Source organism: Kogia breviceps, chromosome 8 (assembly GCF_026419965.1).
Source record: "Kogia breviceps isolate mKogBre1 chromosome 8, mKogBre1 haplotype 1, whole genome shotgun sequence".
NCBI classification, from domain to species: domain Eukaryota; kingdom Metazoa; phylum Chordata; class Mammalia; order Artiodactyla; family Physeteridae; genus Kogia; species Kogia breviceps.
Genome location: NC_081317.1, coordinates 114,333,681 through 114,349,959, shown reverse-complemented (window position 1 = coordinate 114,349,959; position 16,279 = coordinate 114,333,681). Strand labels below are relative to the sequence as shown.

Here is a 16,279-nt window from a genome sequence, read left to right as displayed (position 1 = left end):
CAACAGTATGAATGGGGAAAACATTTTTGTCCTGAAGGAGGAAGTATCCTGGAGCGCTGAAAGTCTGGTGGAACGCTTGGACAAAGCTTGGTCATATTTGACTTAATATTCAGTACTTTTAAAAAAAGTGATGAATTTGGAGATTCTGGTAATGGCTGAGTAAGCAACAACTGGACCCCTTTACAGATAACAACTGTACAGTCTAGACATAATAGCTCAAAGCAGCTACTGGAAAATGCAGGGAATAGGGCAAATTCTGAGTATCCCCTGTTAACAAAGGGGAAGTTGTATTTGTTTTCACTCTTTCTAGCCTAGGAGTAGACAGAACCCCTTGTGGGAAAAAAGTTACAGGTTTTCTGGCCAGGGGAGCCAGAATTCTGAGTCAGGGAAACTGTAGTTTCTGTTAAAAAAAAAAAAAAAAAAAAAGGAGGAATCTATGAAGGGAAATATATAGAGAAGGTATCCCCAAATTTCATCTGCTTATATCTCCAACAGACCCCTGAATCATGTATCTGTGACTCAAAGGAATTTAGTTAAGGCAAAAGATCACAGCTGGATTGGAGTTGCTGTCCAAGCCAGGATTTGTGATTTGTGACTAAAACAATACAAAACAAAACAGACAACAAACCCCTCATAAGAAGGGCAGCCTTCAGTCTCCACAGCTTAACATGCATGATCTCCATTATAAAATGCAGTCTTACCCAACTTAAAGAGAACCAGGAATGTGGAGCACGTTTTCAAAAGAGAAGGGAGCAAATGAGACCATCCTTAAAATGACTTAGATTAGGAATTCGTAGAAAGAAATTTAAAGTAGCCATTTAAAGTGTAATCAATGACATGAAAGAAAATATTTTTGCACTTAATGAAATGATCAGAAATATTAGAAAAGAAATAAAAGACCAAATGAATCTAGATTTAAAAAATGGAATAGTGATTTTAAGAAGGATCACTGTATAGGTTTAACATCAGAATGGAGACAACAAAGGAAAGACTCAGTAAACTTGAGGATGGATCAATAGAAATTATCCAAGTTGAAGAACAAAGAAAAAAATCTCAAAAAGTAAATGAACAGAGCCTATAGTATTTCTTAGATAGTATGAAATGGCCTAACATAAGTATGATTGATTGAATATCCACCAAAATAAGGCATAAAAATACTTTAAAGACATTGTGGTTGAAATTTTCTAAAATTTGAAGAAATATATTTATATATATTTTTACAGATGTAAGATGTTCAACAAATCCCAACAAATTCTTAAACATTAAGAATTCTACAGTTAGGGACATTTGATTCTCAGAAAAGAATGAAGAGTACCTAAAATGGTAAATATCTGGGTTCTTATAAAAGCCTACTTTAATTTCTTTATTTTACTCTTTCCTTCTTAATTTCTCTACAATGCATGTGAGTATTTAAAGCAAAAATATAACCATCGTCTTGTGAGAATTTATGATACGTATGTATGTAATATGTGCAAAAACCCTAGCCTCGAGGATGATGGGGGATAAGTTGACCTACATGGGGCTAAGATTTGTGTCTTTAATTTATATTCATATTTTATACGAAGTGATAGTGTGTTAATTCTACATATACTATGAAAATTAGGAATTTATACTGTAATGTCTAGAACAACCCATACAAAATTAACACAGAGAAATATAAATTAAAAGCCAATAGAAAAATTAAAATTTATACAAATAAAAAGTAGGCAAGAAGGGAGAAACAAAAACCAAAAATGCAGACAAATATAAAACAAATAATAAAAATTAGACCCAAATCCAACCACATCAAATTTATTAATATATTAGATATGAATTAACTAAAGATCCTAATTAAAAAGTACAGGTCTAATTTTTTATCTTAAGAAATCAGAAAAGAAATAGCAAATGCAACACAAATTAAATAGAGGGAAGGACATTGGAGACAAAAGCAGACACCAAGAAACTGAGAGCGGAAGGACAATATTTCTGCTCTGAGAAATATAAAAATATTTCAAAGATTTATAAGGGCAGTTGACTCTCATCAAAGGTGCTGAGTTAATTCAGTAGGGAATAGATAGACTTTCAATAAATAGAGATAGAAAATTGATGTTTATATGCAAAATAATGAACCTCACGTTTATCTTACTCATACATATGAATTAACTTGAAATAGATTGTAGGGTCAAATAACTAAAACTATAAAACTTTGAGAAGAAGACATAGTGGAAAATCTTTGGGACATTGGGTAGGGCGAGATTTCTTTGAATAGAACATATATACACACACAACACACACACAACACACACAACAGTAAAGTAATAATTAAAAGGACATTACCATAATTAAAACTATTATTCTTCAATAATTCATAGTTTTAAAAAATGAAAAAGCGAGTCATAGACTAGTAAGAAATACTTACAATAATATATCTGAAAAAAGACTTTTTTCCCAAAATTTGTAAGCAAGACTTGTAACTCAACAATAAAATGACAAAGAACCCAATTAAGAAATGGGAAGCATTTTGAACCGACACTTCACAAAAGAAGATATAGAAAGGCAAATAGCACCTGGAATGCTGCTCACCATCACTGTTCATCGGAGAGATAGTTTTAAATCACAGTGGCGTACCCAAGAGAACTGATAAAAGTCAAAAGATTTACCGTACCAAGTGCTGGTGAGAATGTGGAGGGAATGGTATTCTCATACATTGCTGATAGGAAGGCAAAGTCATACAGGCACACTGAAAGGTAGTTCAGGGCTTAAACTTATACTTGCCATATCATCCAGCAATCCCATTCCTAGGTATTTACTCAAGAGCAATGAACCACATGTCTACAGAAATAGTACCTGAATGTCCCTAGCATCATTATTCATAATAACTAGCAGCTCAAAACATAATTATCTATTAACTACTGAATGATAATCAGTTTTTGTTATATATATATATATTATTAAATAATAATCAGTAATGAAAAGGAACAAAGTTTGGTACATAAAGAACTTAAAGGAATCTCAAAAGCATTATCCTACATAAAGAACCCAGAAGAAAGATTAAATGCTCTGTGATTCCACTTATATGAAACTCTAGAAAAGGCAAAATTATAGGTATAGAAATCAAGTCATTGATTGCCTGGAAATGGAGGTTGGGAGAGGGAATTGAGTGTCAAACACACAAGGGAAATTTTGGGGTGTAAGAAATGTTTCACATCTTAATTGAGGTGGTAGTTATATGATAATGTACAATTGTCAAGACTCAAACTGATCACTTAAAAGAAGAAATGTTATTATATGTAAATTATGTCACAATAAACCTGTGGGGAGGCATAAAGAAAGAAAAGGAAATTACCCCCCAAAAAAGCTCTTAAAAGGGAGAGTGACTAAATGGGTGTAGGATTTTTTCTTCAGTAGCAAAAGTGATTGATTGAAGCATCTGGAATGAGGATAGAGGGAGAAATTCAGAAAGGGAAGAACGGTGCCCATGTGATTTCTGGCCATTTAGGATGCAGACACAGACGGGTTTTGTTTGTTTTTGTTTTTCCAATATGATCTTATTGTGTTGATACATTTCTACATGTCACCTAATAATTTTAAAGATTTTTAAATAAAGGTATGATTGAACTAAAATTATTAAAATTAACCAATTTGTAGTATGTACTTAACCATGAAATAAACGTATTCCTTCAGAATCCATTTTGTGCAACGGTCAAACTAGCATGAGGGTGAATTTTATACCAGCTATGCTAATAACATACATATATGTGTGTATTATATACGTATGTCTTATAATATATATGTATAGTATTATATATTATAAAATATATTTATATATTTAAATATATGTATACTTAAATAGCTGACATCAGTGTTATTAACATATAGTTCATGAATAATTGATTTATGTGTGGAAACCCAGTCTTGGTACAAAGAAGCAAACTCAAAAGCAGTTGAGTTTTAATATACTTAAAAAAAAATAATCAGTATAAACAGAGTGAATATATTTAGAGAATTTTTATTCATTTCTGATATTTTTACAAAGGGAAACTTTGCTTTCATTTTACTGGCATTTAAATATTTGTAATATTTAAGTATATTTACACAATAAACAAAAATTTAAAATTATTTAAGAAGTGAAGCATGCTTTCAGCAGATTAGAAATGTTCTGAAACTGAATTCAAATACAATTAACAGTGGAAAGTTACTCTTTGTGTTACCCAAAGCTTTTGGTAAAAGCTTCCAAAGATAGTTTACTCCTAACAACATGAAGCATTTAAAAATATATTTCTGTCCTCATTCAAATTACTTTAATGTTTCGGTTATATTATAGCTCTGTGTATTTACAGAGTTTTTCCTGTATCAGTGGACCAGAAACCCAACTTTCTATCAAATAAGCTCTGGGTCAGGAAATAAAATTAGAAAACTAATAAAAGGGGAGATGTCAGGGCTCTTGCCATTTTCCTAGCAGCAGGAAAATCCTCGATTTGGTATATCACAGTCGAGTATTGCGGATATGAAAAGAGATGGCAAAGTTTATATTACAAATTCCATTTTGAGCAAGTGTAGCTCAGACAGAGTACTCCTGAAATTCACCATTTAGAAATTGGCACATCAGTCTGTATTCACGTAGTAAAATCACATATTTATGTATGATATACACACAGAATGAAGAGGCAAAGCTAAATGCCAAGAATTTAAATTTGAGAACTCTATTATTCAAATGACATCTGCTAATATTTGGATCTCTTTATATTCAGAAACCCAAAAGGAAGCCATTATAAAAATATGGAGAATTCATATGCCAACATTTGTTCCATTTCTTGCATCATCTTCATGAAGATAATTATTTTGAATGAATCTATTTTTCATATAATTGCTTTAACACTTTGTCTTATTATACTGGATTACAAAAACTGTTCCCTTCCACCCCCACCTCCTTCTTCTGTTTTCATTTTCATCATTGGATAAGTCAGTGTTTACTCTTGTAGTAGGACAGTTAAGAAACCTGAAGGACCATTTAATTTTTTTTGGACTTTGAATATATCAGGTATCTTTATAACCTTATTAGGCTAAATGAGGTTTATGGAATAGTATCACCGTAACAGTTATTATTGAATAAAATGAGTATTTCATCCTCCAACAAAATACTTACTCATATCATGTCACATTGACTACAACAAATTTCTATAATAAAAAGGAATGGTTCATCTTCAGGTTTAACTGTCAGTGGTCGGCAATTTCTTTGTGAATATGTAATCCATGTTAAAACTCACTTATTTAAGATCATTCCCCAAGTTTCATGCTTGGTGCTATTTTAAAGCATTAGAAAGCATTCCATGTTTGAGAATTTCATTATCTGGTTACGGCTATAGCACCTATATATGAAAATAATTAGGTTATTATTTAAGGTAAATGTATCCTTCGATAAGTAAAAAAGAAAATAATCAATTGAGATTGAAATTCGTTTACGAATTACAAAAAGTATAGGAGTTTCAAAATAGAGGAAGGACATCCCAGGGTTAGGTTATCCCATAAGAATTTCATAAATTGTGTGATCCAAAAGAGGTCTAATGGCAAGCAAATTTGAATGTGTTTCAAGAAATATAGACTTGATTCAAGACACAGTGGAAAAAAAATAGACTTTAATAACGAGGGGAGTGAATAAATGGAGAAGGATTTCAAAGCAGGAAGACTGAGAGAGAGGAAGAGAAGATAGAGGTAGGACATTATCGTTACAAGGTGCTGAATCACACTGAGATCAGCAATTATGGCTTAAAGTTGGGCCAAAGAAAAACAAAGATTTGGAGAATTAGCGATGGTACTGGGCCTCCTAAAAGGTGACGGTATTGGTCCTGCTTTAACTAGCAAATTCCCACCCTCCCCCCAGACTATTCAGGAAGATTGGGAAGGAAAGATAAGGAATGAAATCCCGCAGACAAGAGACTCTGGGGTGCAGGAACAGAGGGGCGAGAGCTAAGGACCAGGCCGATTAAATACACAGGGTTCCTTCTACCTCCCCGCTATCCCTCCTCTATAATCAGGGCAATGAGTCTTTGGAAGTAGAGGAGAGCAGGAAGCATCCCAGCACCAGACCGTGGACGTGCCCTCTGCATCCTTTCAAGTTCTGGAGTTGGAAGAGCAGAGACTAGCAGGTTACTTCAGACCCCTGGAGCTTCACACCGGAGCAGTGGCAGTGAACAGGGGTTCCTTGACTTAGAATTTGTTTAGGTATTCTAAACCAGATTTTTAAAGTGTTTAAGAGGTTATGGAATCCATCTCAGATACCATTTAAGATATCTGCGAACTAGAAGACAGATTTGACTTAAAAATATGGGAATGGGGCTTCCCTGGTGGCGCAGTGGTTGAGGGTCCGCCTGTTGATGCAGGGGACACGGGTTCGTGCCCCGGTCCGGGAAGATCCCACGCGCCGCGGAGCGGCTGGGCCCGTGAGCCGTGGCCGCTGAGCCTGCGCGTCCGGAGCCTGTGCCCCGCAACGGGAGAGGCCACGACAGTGAGAGGCCCGCGTACCGGGAAAAAAATATATATATATGGGAATGATGTTTCCCATAAAAAATAATATTGTCCACACAGAGTTTACAGTCTTTAACACCTAATTGCTCTGGGAAAAAAGAATGAAGATAAATGACTGGTTTTTGGAAATAAAAGAGATCAAAATGAAACCACACTTAAAATCTTGTAATTCTGATGGAACTCTAAGACTGTATTGTTATACAATGTTTCGAGAGATACATCATTATGTGACCTGTGTAATTTTATTTAATTTTGAAGATATGGGGTGAACTTCAGGGGGCAGTATTACACAGGCAACAAGAAATAAATAACTCAAGCCAGAGAGGTCTTGGCTGGAGATCTAGTTTTCATGGTCTAAGAAGTTAGTTGAAGCCTTTAGAAGGGAGGAATTATATGAGGTAACAAACAGAGAAATATCAGCAAGGTGTTAACAGAGCCCTTTCTTATTCAGGAGATGAACACAGAGGAGGTGGGGGAACACATGGTCACAGAGAATAAGAAGTGGAGACTCTTACGAGTTCAGGTGTCTATACAATTGGAAGTGCAGTAGAAGTCAAGGAGAGTGATGAGTGCTGGGTTTCATCATCTTCAAGAGCAGATTCATTATGTGAATGAGACAAAGCGCAGCACTGATGATTTGATGGCTGGTGAGGACGTGCGGTTACTTCATCAAAGAGGTTGAGGCTGAAAGCAAAGGGGAATCAACAAGTGATGTCGCGAGGAGACACAGGAATCAGGACGGGTGATGTGTGGAGAGAGAGCCATGAAAGAGACGAACGGGCCATTGCTATTACAGCAAGAGAGTTAGATGTTAACTTGTAGTGTTGAGTTAGATGTTAACTTTTAGGGTTGAGCATATGCTCCATTGTAGAACTATTAGTCAGTAGTGCTGAGAAAGAAAGCCATGGCTAGATAACACGGCTAAACTAAGGTGCACACGGAGAAGATAATTTTAGAAGGACACAGGAGGAAATCACATCTAACATACACTAAATAGGATAGTTTTGAAATAATTGCTTCTGGCACCCTATCATCAAGGGATATATAATTACTGTTTTTGTTCTGAATTATGTATTCTCCCAGAGTGGGGAAGAGAGAATATTCACGAAGGTGAACTCTATTATGTCATTCTGCATTACAGTCATTACAGAAGTTCCTGCAATCAAAGGTGAGCAGAGAGTCTGATCAAAAGGAAGCTTATATTATTCTAAATGGAGTAGGAATAGTGAAGAACGTAAAGAGATGTTGTCTCCTGGAGAGTGAGAGGTGGAAACTAAAGACCAAACTGTTACCCAAAGTCTAGAATTGTGTTATGCACTCATCATGGTTACAATCATGTTTTGAGGATGTTTATAAGGGGTAGAAATCAGCCATTGAAACTAATGTATCTTACTTAGCTAAGAGGTGACCCAGTTTTAGAAAAGATGGAAAATCAGCAATAGGGTCTTGTGATAAAATATCCTATAAATTTATGCTGAATTTTACCTTGAAGTGTAATCTGAGAAAGATCACCTAACTTCTGTTTTCATAATTTCATCCAATCTAAAAAGTAAACATGATGAGTTTACTTGATAAGCTTTTGCACATGAGGTTGTAGAACATAGTAAATAAAGTATTGTTAAGCATTTCACACACCACAAAGGCCCAGTGTAACTGACGACAGCAAGAAAATCCATGAATAGAAAGCTTGCCAATATTGTTTTATACATATTGGACTTTAAGGTCTGTGTTAGACATTTTGGAATGGAAAAAAGTGGGAAAGCAAGTAATTAGAAACAAACATCTTTAGAAGTGTCTTAAAATGTATCCATTTATGGGCTTCGCTGGTGGCGCAGTGGTTGAGAGTCCGCCTGCCGATTCAGGGGACGCGGGTTCGTGCCCCGGTCCGGGAAGATCCCACATGGCGCAGAGCGGCTGGGCCCGTGAGCCGTGGCCACTGAGCCTGTGCGTCTGGAGCCTGTGCTCCGCAACGGGAGAGCCCACATCAGAGAGAGGCCCGCGTACCGCAAAAAAAAAAAAAAAAAAAAGTATCCATTTATAACATTATTATATTAAAACATTTTTCTATCTGCTAAATCTTTAAAGAGTGTGGATTTAATTGTAAACCCAATTATCATCTTTTAAGTTCTCAGTCTTGAAGCAGCATACTGTTTACTGCAGATCAAAGCAAGAGTTAAACTATTGAAGACAAAGAGTTTGACTGTTTTGCCTATTTGGTTATGATTTTGGAATATCAACGATGGCTTTGATTTTTGGAATATTGACAATAATTATTATGGATTTTAAACATATCAATAGAAATCCAAAAAATATAAAGACATGAATAAATGTCTTCTAAAAACTTTATAATAAATGAAAAGTTCTTTCTCTTTTAAAATGACATATTTCTTCCCTGGAAATAATTGACTAGCCTCAAGCTTTATAGTCATTTGTTTCCCCACCTCAGCCAGTAAAAAAAAAGGATACCACTTTTTTCTTGTTTTTATACCACTTCTCTCCCTTCTTCTCCTCCTCTTCCTTTACCATTTTCACCTTTTTAACGTTCTGACTTGTACTCACTTTTGACCTATTTGCATGGATTTTTCAGTGTGTCTTGCAAGTAGGTTTTGTACCACAAGGGGGAAATCAGATTTCAGTAAAGTAGATTGCAGATAAATCGGCTAAAAGTAAAACACTGGTAACATTTAAAAAAAGACAAAACGAAAAGCATAGCTATAAGATGTAAATAATTTATCATTATTCTCTCAATGTGAATGTATGGGTTTTAAAAATTAGAATTATGTCTACCTGGAAATGTCCTCCTTTTAATCATCAAAAGCACTCACATGAACACATGATTAGCACTAAGCATCTTGCAAAATTAAATGGCAAAGATCCAAATTATAAATGAAGAGTCTACATTGTAAAAATTTAAAAAAATTTGAAAAGCAAAACAAAACAGAACAGAAACCCCAGAGGCCTATATAATTAATGTTTTACCCTATGCACCATTTAATATATTTTGAATGAAATAATATGGCCAGAGCATGAAAACAGTAAAAAATTAAGGTCATATTTCTACATTTTATATTTATATTATTAAATTTGAAAAGATATACACCCCAATGTTCACATCAACATTATTTATAATAGTCAAGATATAGAAAAGCAACTTAAGTGTCCAAAAACAGATGAATGGATAAAGAAGATGCAACACACACACACACACACACACACACACACACACACACACACACACACACACAGAGGAATACTACTTAGCCATGAAAAAGAATGAAATTTTGCCATGTGCAACAACATGGATGGACACGGAGGATATTATACTGAGTGACGTAAGTCAGACAGAGAAAGACAAACACTGTGTGATATCACTTATGGGTGGAATCTATAAAGTACAACAAACTAGTGTATATAACAAAAAAGAAGCAAACTCACAGATATAGAGAACAAATTAGTGGTTACCAGTGGGGAGAGGGTAAGGGGGCCAAGATAGGGGGAGGGGATTAAGAGGTACAATCTATTATGTTTAAAATAAATAAGCTATAAGTATATATTTAGGCACATAACTAATTAATGGTCATTTAATTAATAACAAAGTTCACACTGAACTATTTTGATTATCATAACTGATTATTTAGAAATGTTCAAAGCAAACCATTTATAATATACTTCTATATTGGTTCTTAAAAATGAAGATAAAGTAAAAAAAAAGAGTGAAAACTTCACAATATAAGAAGAATGGAAGAAAAATTTAAATTATATCAAAAGACATAGATGAACTTTACTTTCTACACACATTATTATCACTGAAGCAATATCCTTTCAGAGACCTGAAGTGGTAATGAAAATTCTGCATTTCCAGTTTATATGATTCAGCTAATTAAATATTGCATATTATCTTTGAAAAAGTATGGATTTAGCACATTAAAAAAGCTAATGATGTGACATGTCCTCTTCATCAGCAGTTTCTTTTTAACACAATATTCAGGAATTACATTGCTGATTAAATGTCTCAGCATTTTCTTCTTCTTCTTTTTTTTTTATTTTAACAGACCAAAACTGAACAGTAAAAATACATATTGACTAAACCCTTACAGTGATTAAAAGTACTAAATTCTGGTTTATTTCCCTTGATATTCTTATAAAGTATTTAAACATACATAAAATGAAAAGCAAATAAAAAGAAAAGAAAGCAAACTCTAGCAAAATCAAAACACCATGAACCAGAAGACTTTAAATGTGATATAAGTAAATAGAGATGGTGAAAACACCAAAACACTACTTTCTCAGGCTAGACAGAGATGATTATTGTATAAAAAACTCACTTTGAAATTTTCTGCCAATTCCACATGAAATGTCTACTTCTGGGGGGGTGGGGTGGGAAAAGTATTCTACGTATTGGGTGGAATAAACAGTGTCAAATAACCAGTCACAATAAAAATAGGGGGAAAATCCCTCTTTAATAGCATTTGCAAGGTAAACTGAAATATGCTGAAAATTTATTTGACACTAAAAAAGGAAATTTACATATTCAAGAATGAAATAACACTGAATACACTAACTTTTAGCAAACTGAAATTTTTGACAAAAGCTTTTAGAGCCAAATATTTTCACCTAAGACTTTATTTTTACGTAATCTGATCATATCTTTTATTTTAAACCTGTAATCTGAAAAGATTTGATACTTTTGTGCAGTGAATATCTATTTATATGTCTGTATTTATTTATCTGTTTTGGTCATGTTTATGTATATAAGTTATTCACTGCCAAAGGAACATTGATAGGATATCAATACAGATTTTCAAAGACCTAAAAAAAATTAACCTGGGGTGTAATTTATAATTCAATCATTTTAAAATGAATTTTCCAGTACAATTTATGTTCATCTGTTTACTTACTCATTTCCGTAATTATTTAATGGCACAACATCATTTTATGTGACTTTTGAGCTTTGGAACATGAGAGACTCTAGCTTTACTCCTGCCTGGCATTAACTAGAATTTCTAATTAGGCAAGTAAATAAATGTACACATGGATAAATAACTTTATAGTTAACCTGTTTGGATAACCTAATATATGCCTTCTTTGAATGACTGACACTCAATCTACCTGGATGTAGAAGTAGGGTGGAGCCTCAGAAAGTTTTGGCCCTTCTGTGACTACATGGTCTTGAAAATACTAAAGAGAAGGATGGTGATTCTAAACAAAATGTTTTGTCTTTTATCTTTCACCTCATTTTGTAAATAAAGATTGCAATGAAAGGTGGATGATTTGTATAATGCCCAAGGGCTATCAACAGTTTACAGCAGAGGACGTTTTTCATGACACTTTCTTTCCCTAGATATATTATTTTTGTATTTCTGCACCTGTGCCACAAGATTTTGTGAAAATGAATAAAGTGTTTTCAAAACAAAAGGCATTTACATACAGTATTTTATCCTTTGCTACTTTACTGTCATGAAAAGTAACAAGTTAATTTTTTTCAGCATTGAAATTCCACAGAGCAGAAAACATGCTTTACCATAGATTATTAAAAATGGGTGCCAGGGCTTCCTTGGTCATGCAGTGGTTGAGAGTCTGCCTGCCGATGCAGGGGACACGGGTTCGTGCCCCGGATCCCACATGCCTCAGAGCGGCTGGGCCCGTGAGCCATGGCCACTGAGCCTGCGCGTCCGGAACCTGTGCTCTGCAAAGGGAGAGGCCACAGCAGTGAGAGGCCCGCGTACCGCCAAAAAAAAAAAAAAAAAGGTGCTAAGAATCCCAGTTTCTGCTATTTCCCAAGGTAATTGCACTTCTGAATTTTCACATACTATTTATATTTGTGAACCCCTTGATTCCTGACCCCAGATGCATCTATTACAACTGATGAATGAAATAATGAATTACAGGAAAAAAATAGATGCATAAAGAAAGATTTCTCCCTTTTTAAATGATTATAAACTTAAAAAAATTGACTAAAAACATTTAAAATGCATTAGCAAGAAATATCCTAAGAATTTTCCATTTCACAATTATTTCACAGTATTTCACAATTAAGATCATTTTTTGAATAAGAATTAATTATTGATGATAGATGAGCAAATTATTTAATTTGGGGGTCTAAAATATCATTTTTCTTTCATGAGTTATATGGTTATTCATTTTGATTTTCCCCCTGAATTCTCTTTCCTGGATCATTCCAGAATATTCATTTTTCTTGTGGGATGGTTAAGAGACTGAGTCACCTCCTCGTGCTGAGCTCAGGTCAGGACCATGCAGCACATGAAACAGAGTTCTGTTCTTGAAACATTGCTTGTGTGACCTCACTGCTTATTTTCCTCACTTGAAATTTATTTTTATTAGCTGCTGATGATCTTGTGTCTTACTATTTAATATAGTTTAATATAGCCCTCTCTTTCAATGCTATTAAATACTTTACTTTGTATTATATTGAACCAAATAAATGATATTAGGGAAAACTTATGAAAACCATATACAGTTTTTTTAAAAATTATGGTTTATCTTCTCTAGGCACATAATCATGTTTATTTACTTACCCCAAAACTGCAAATTACTTCTTTCATCACTCAAATATAAATTTTGTTTAAAATCTGTAAGATGCAGTAGTGTAAAAAGCATAAAGAAATTACATGAATACAGACAGTATTTATAGAGAGAGAAAATAGGAAGGAAAGTAGAAAGAAGATAGGTCAGTTAGCATGTAGATATGGAGAAACACCAGGTTCAAAATGTTGCTGATGAAAACAGTCTTTGAAGCAGTTGTGTATGTGTATCTCTCATCCATGGACAGTGCTTCACAGTAATTATTTTTCTTGGCTACTGGCTACAGTGAGAGTTGCCTTGCAGCTCTGAGGGATGCTCTGTGACACTACGTCAGGAAAACACTCCTGTTCCGGTGGTGCAGACAATCAGGAATGGCTGAGTTTCACTTTAATATCATAACCACTGAGCTGGGTTCCTGTTAGCCCTGACATTTAAAAGGCTGGCTAGAACTTATGACTCGCTGGCCATTTGCAACTTTTCTGCCTTCAGCTACCAAGGCAATATGGTGTTTTCTGTTACTCTCTTTAAGTTCTTGTTTTTGTTGATATTGAAATTTCACAGATAATGATAGGTGAAGAATTAGCTTATTCAAATTCATTTTAAGCAGTGCTTATCTTTTTAAATTGAAGTATAGTTGATTTACAATGTTGTGTTAATTTCAACTGTGCAGCAAAGTCATTCAGTTATACATATATATATATATATATTCTTTTTTTTTTTTTTTTTTTTTTTTTGTGGTACGTGGGCCTCTCACTGCCACGGCCTCTCCCGCCACGGAGCACAGGCTCCGGACACGCAGGCCCAGCGGCCATGGCTCACAGGCCCAGCAGCTCCACGGCACATGGGATCCTCCCGGACCGGGGCGCGAACCCGTGTCCCCTGTGTCGGCAGGCGGACTCCCAACCACTGCGCCACCAGGGAAGCCCCATATTCTTTTTCATTATGGTTTATCACAGGACATTGAATATAGTTCCCTGTGCTCTACAGTAGGACCTTGTTGTTTATCCATCCTATACATAATAGTTTGCGTCTACTAGCCCCAACTTCCCAGTTCTTCCCTCGCCCACCTGCCTCTCCCCCTTGACAACCAGAAGTCTGTTCTGTGTCTGTGAGTCTGTTTCTGTTTTGCAGATAAGCTCATTTGTGTCATATGTTAGATTCCACATATAAGTGATATCATATGGTATTTTTCTTTCTCTCTCTGACTTATCTATTTTACCCAACCCCAGAAATGGGATATTGTTATAAGGTGATATGAATCTACTTAATGCTTGAAGGAGTTCATTTAACTAGGATTTTTAAAATAAACACAACAAATGTACTAGTTGAAAATAACCGTTATTTATTGACTATCTATGTACCAGAAATGATTGTAGATGCTAGAGAGTTATCAGTGGACAGAAGAAGGCAAAGTGATCCCTGCCCTTGCCTCTGGGGAATACAGGAAAGAAACACATAAATGTGTAAAAAATATATGCATAATATATAATATATTTTTTGTTGTTGGATGGTGTTGGATGCTATGAAAAAAATAATAATGAAGGAGGAAGGGAAGATAAAAATTTCCAAAGGGCTGGGGGGGGACGCGACAGTGCATTTTCATCTAGGGTGGTCCAGGAAAGATTAGCTGAGGAGGTGACATCTGTGCAAAAACGCTGGGAGACAAGGGGGCCAGCTACATGGCGACTGCAAGATCCTCGAGGTAGGGTGTGCCTGGCACATTCAGGGAAGAGCAAGAAGGCTGGATGTCTGGAGTGGAGTGATGGGGTGACCATGGGGAAATGTTTGCTCACACGTCCCATTGTACTATAACCATTAGTGTACCTGCTCTCTCCCCTTCCAACCGTGAGTCCTGGGAAAATACGGTACAGTGTCTGCTGGGTGGAGGTTATTCTCTTGGCTTGAAATGAGACTTGGATCTGGAAAAGGCCGAATCCCAGCGTTCAGTGGAACAGCTAGAGGCAGAGTGGTGCCTGACCCCGAGGACTCCGCTTTATGGGGTGGGCACACTGTATCAGTTTCCTGTAGCTGCTGTAACAAATTACTGCCCGTTGGGTGGCTTAAAACAACCACAGTTTATGCTCTCACAGTTCTGGAGGGCAGAAGGCTGAAATCAAGGTGTTCTTAGCAGGGCAGCAGTCCATCTGAAGGCTCTAGTTGTGAATGCACTCCTTGCTTCTTCAGAAGCTTCTGGTTTGTTTCTTCACATGTGGGCACATCACTCCAGTCTCTGCATCCAAGGTCACCTTGACACCTCTTCTTCCCTGTGTGTCTCTCTTCTGTGTGTCTCTGTGTTCCAAACCCCCTTTGCCTGTCTCTTGTAAGGATACAGGTGATTGCCTTTAGAGCCCATCTGGAGAATCCAGGATAATCTCCTCTCAAGATTTTAACTTAGTCACATCTTTTGCCACACCAGGCAGTTTTACTCTTTTACCACATAAGGTAATAATATTCACAGGTCCTGGTGATTAAGACACAGACATATGTTTCATTTTTGCAGGGTGCACCATTTAACCCACAATAAGCATAATGACAGAGGTCTCTAAATAGGGTTCAATACTAAAATAGGGATCTATCTTGAAAGAACGCCCTCTTGTGAAGTAGGACCTGTGACGAGATGGACAAGAGAATAGGGCCCTGGTCACCCTGATTGGAGTGGATAAGTGGATAAGTGGGTTATGTCCTCAGATGAGGACTGGCTTACCTTCAGGCAGTTAAATGGGAAGCTTTGTCAGGCAGCCCGTGCAAACTAAAAGGTGTTAGGATCAGAAGCCGGTAGAGATGTACAGCTTGTGTCAGTGGCCTTCACACACCACTCCCAAAACTCAGCAGCCTAACTCAGTAAGAACATGTCCTTCCTCACTGAAGGTTAGTTTATTTTATTAGATTCCTCTTTCATGAACCAACTTTGAACTTTGTTGATTCCGTTTTGTCTGTCTTGTGTTTCATTAATTTTACTTCTTATCATGCACAACTTTATACCAATACCTTTGAAAGTTCATATGAAATAGACAAATCTTTAGAAGAACACAAGTTGCATGTTGACAAAGGAAGAACTCTAAATTCTAAATAACTCAATAATCGAATTAAATCAATAGTTAAAATTTTCTTTGAAGAAAATTCTTAGTCTACATGGCATCAGTAACAAATTTTAACTTCTAAGCTAACACCAACTGTTCTAGAAAATAAGAACGTATGTATACCAACAGTATTTATACGATTAGCATAACCT

General features: G+C 35.7%; 1 protein-coding gene across 3 annotated transcripts in view; it reads left to right on the top strand.

Moving 5' to 3' along the window:
* The window catches only part of GALNTL6 (polypeptide N-acetylgalactosaminyltransferase like 6), a 1,725,164-nt gene that overhangs the window by 651,870 nt on the left and 1,057,015 nt on the right, over positions 1-16,279 (top strand). The gene's annotated exons all lie outside the window — the stretch shown is intronic.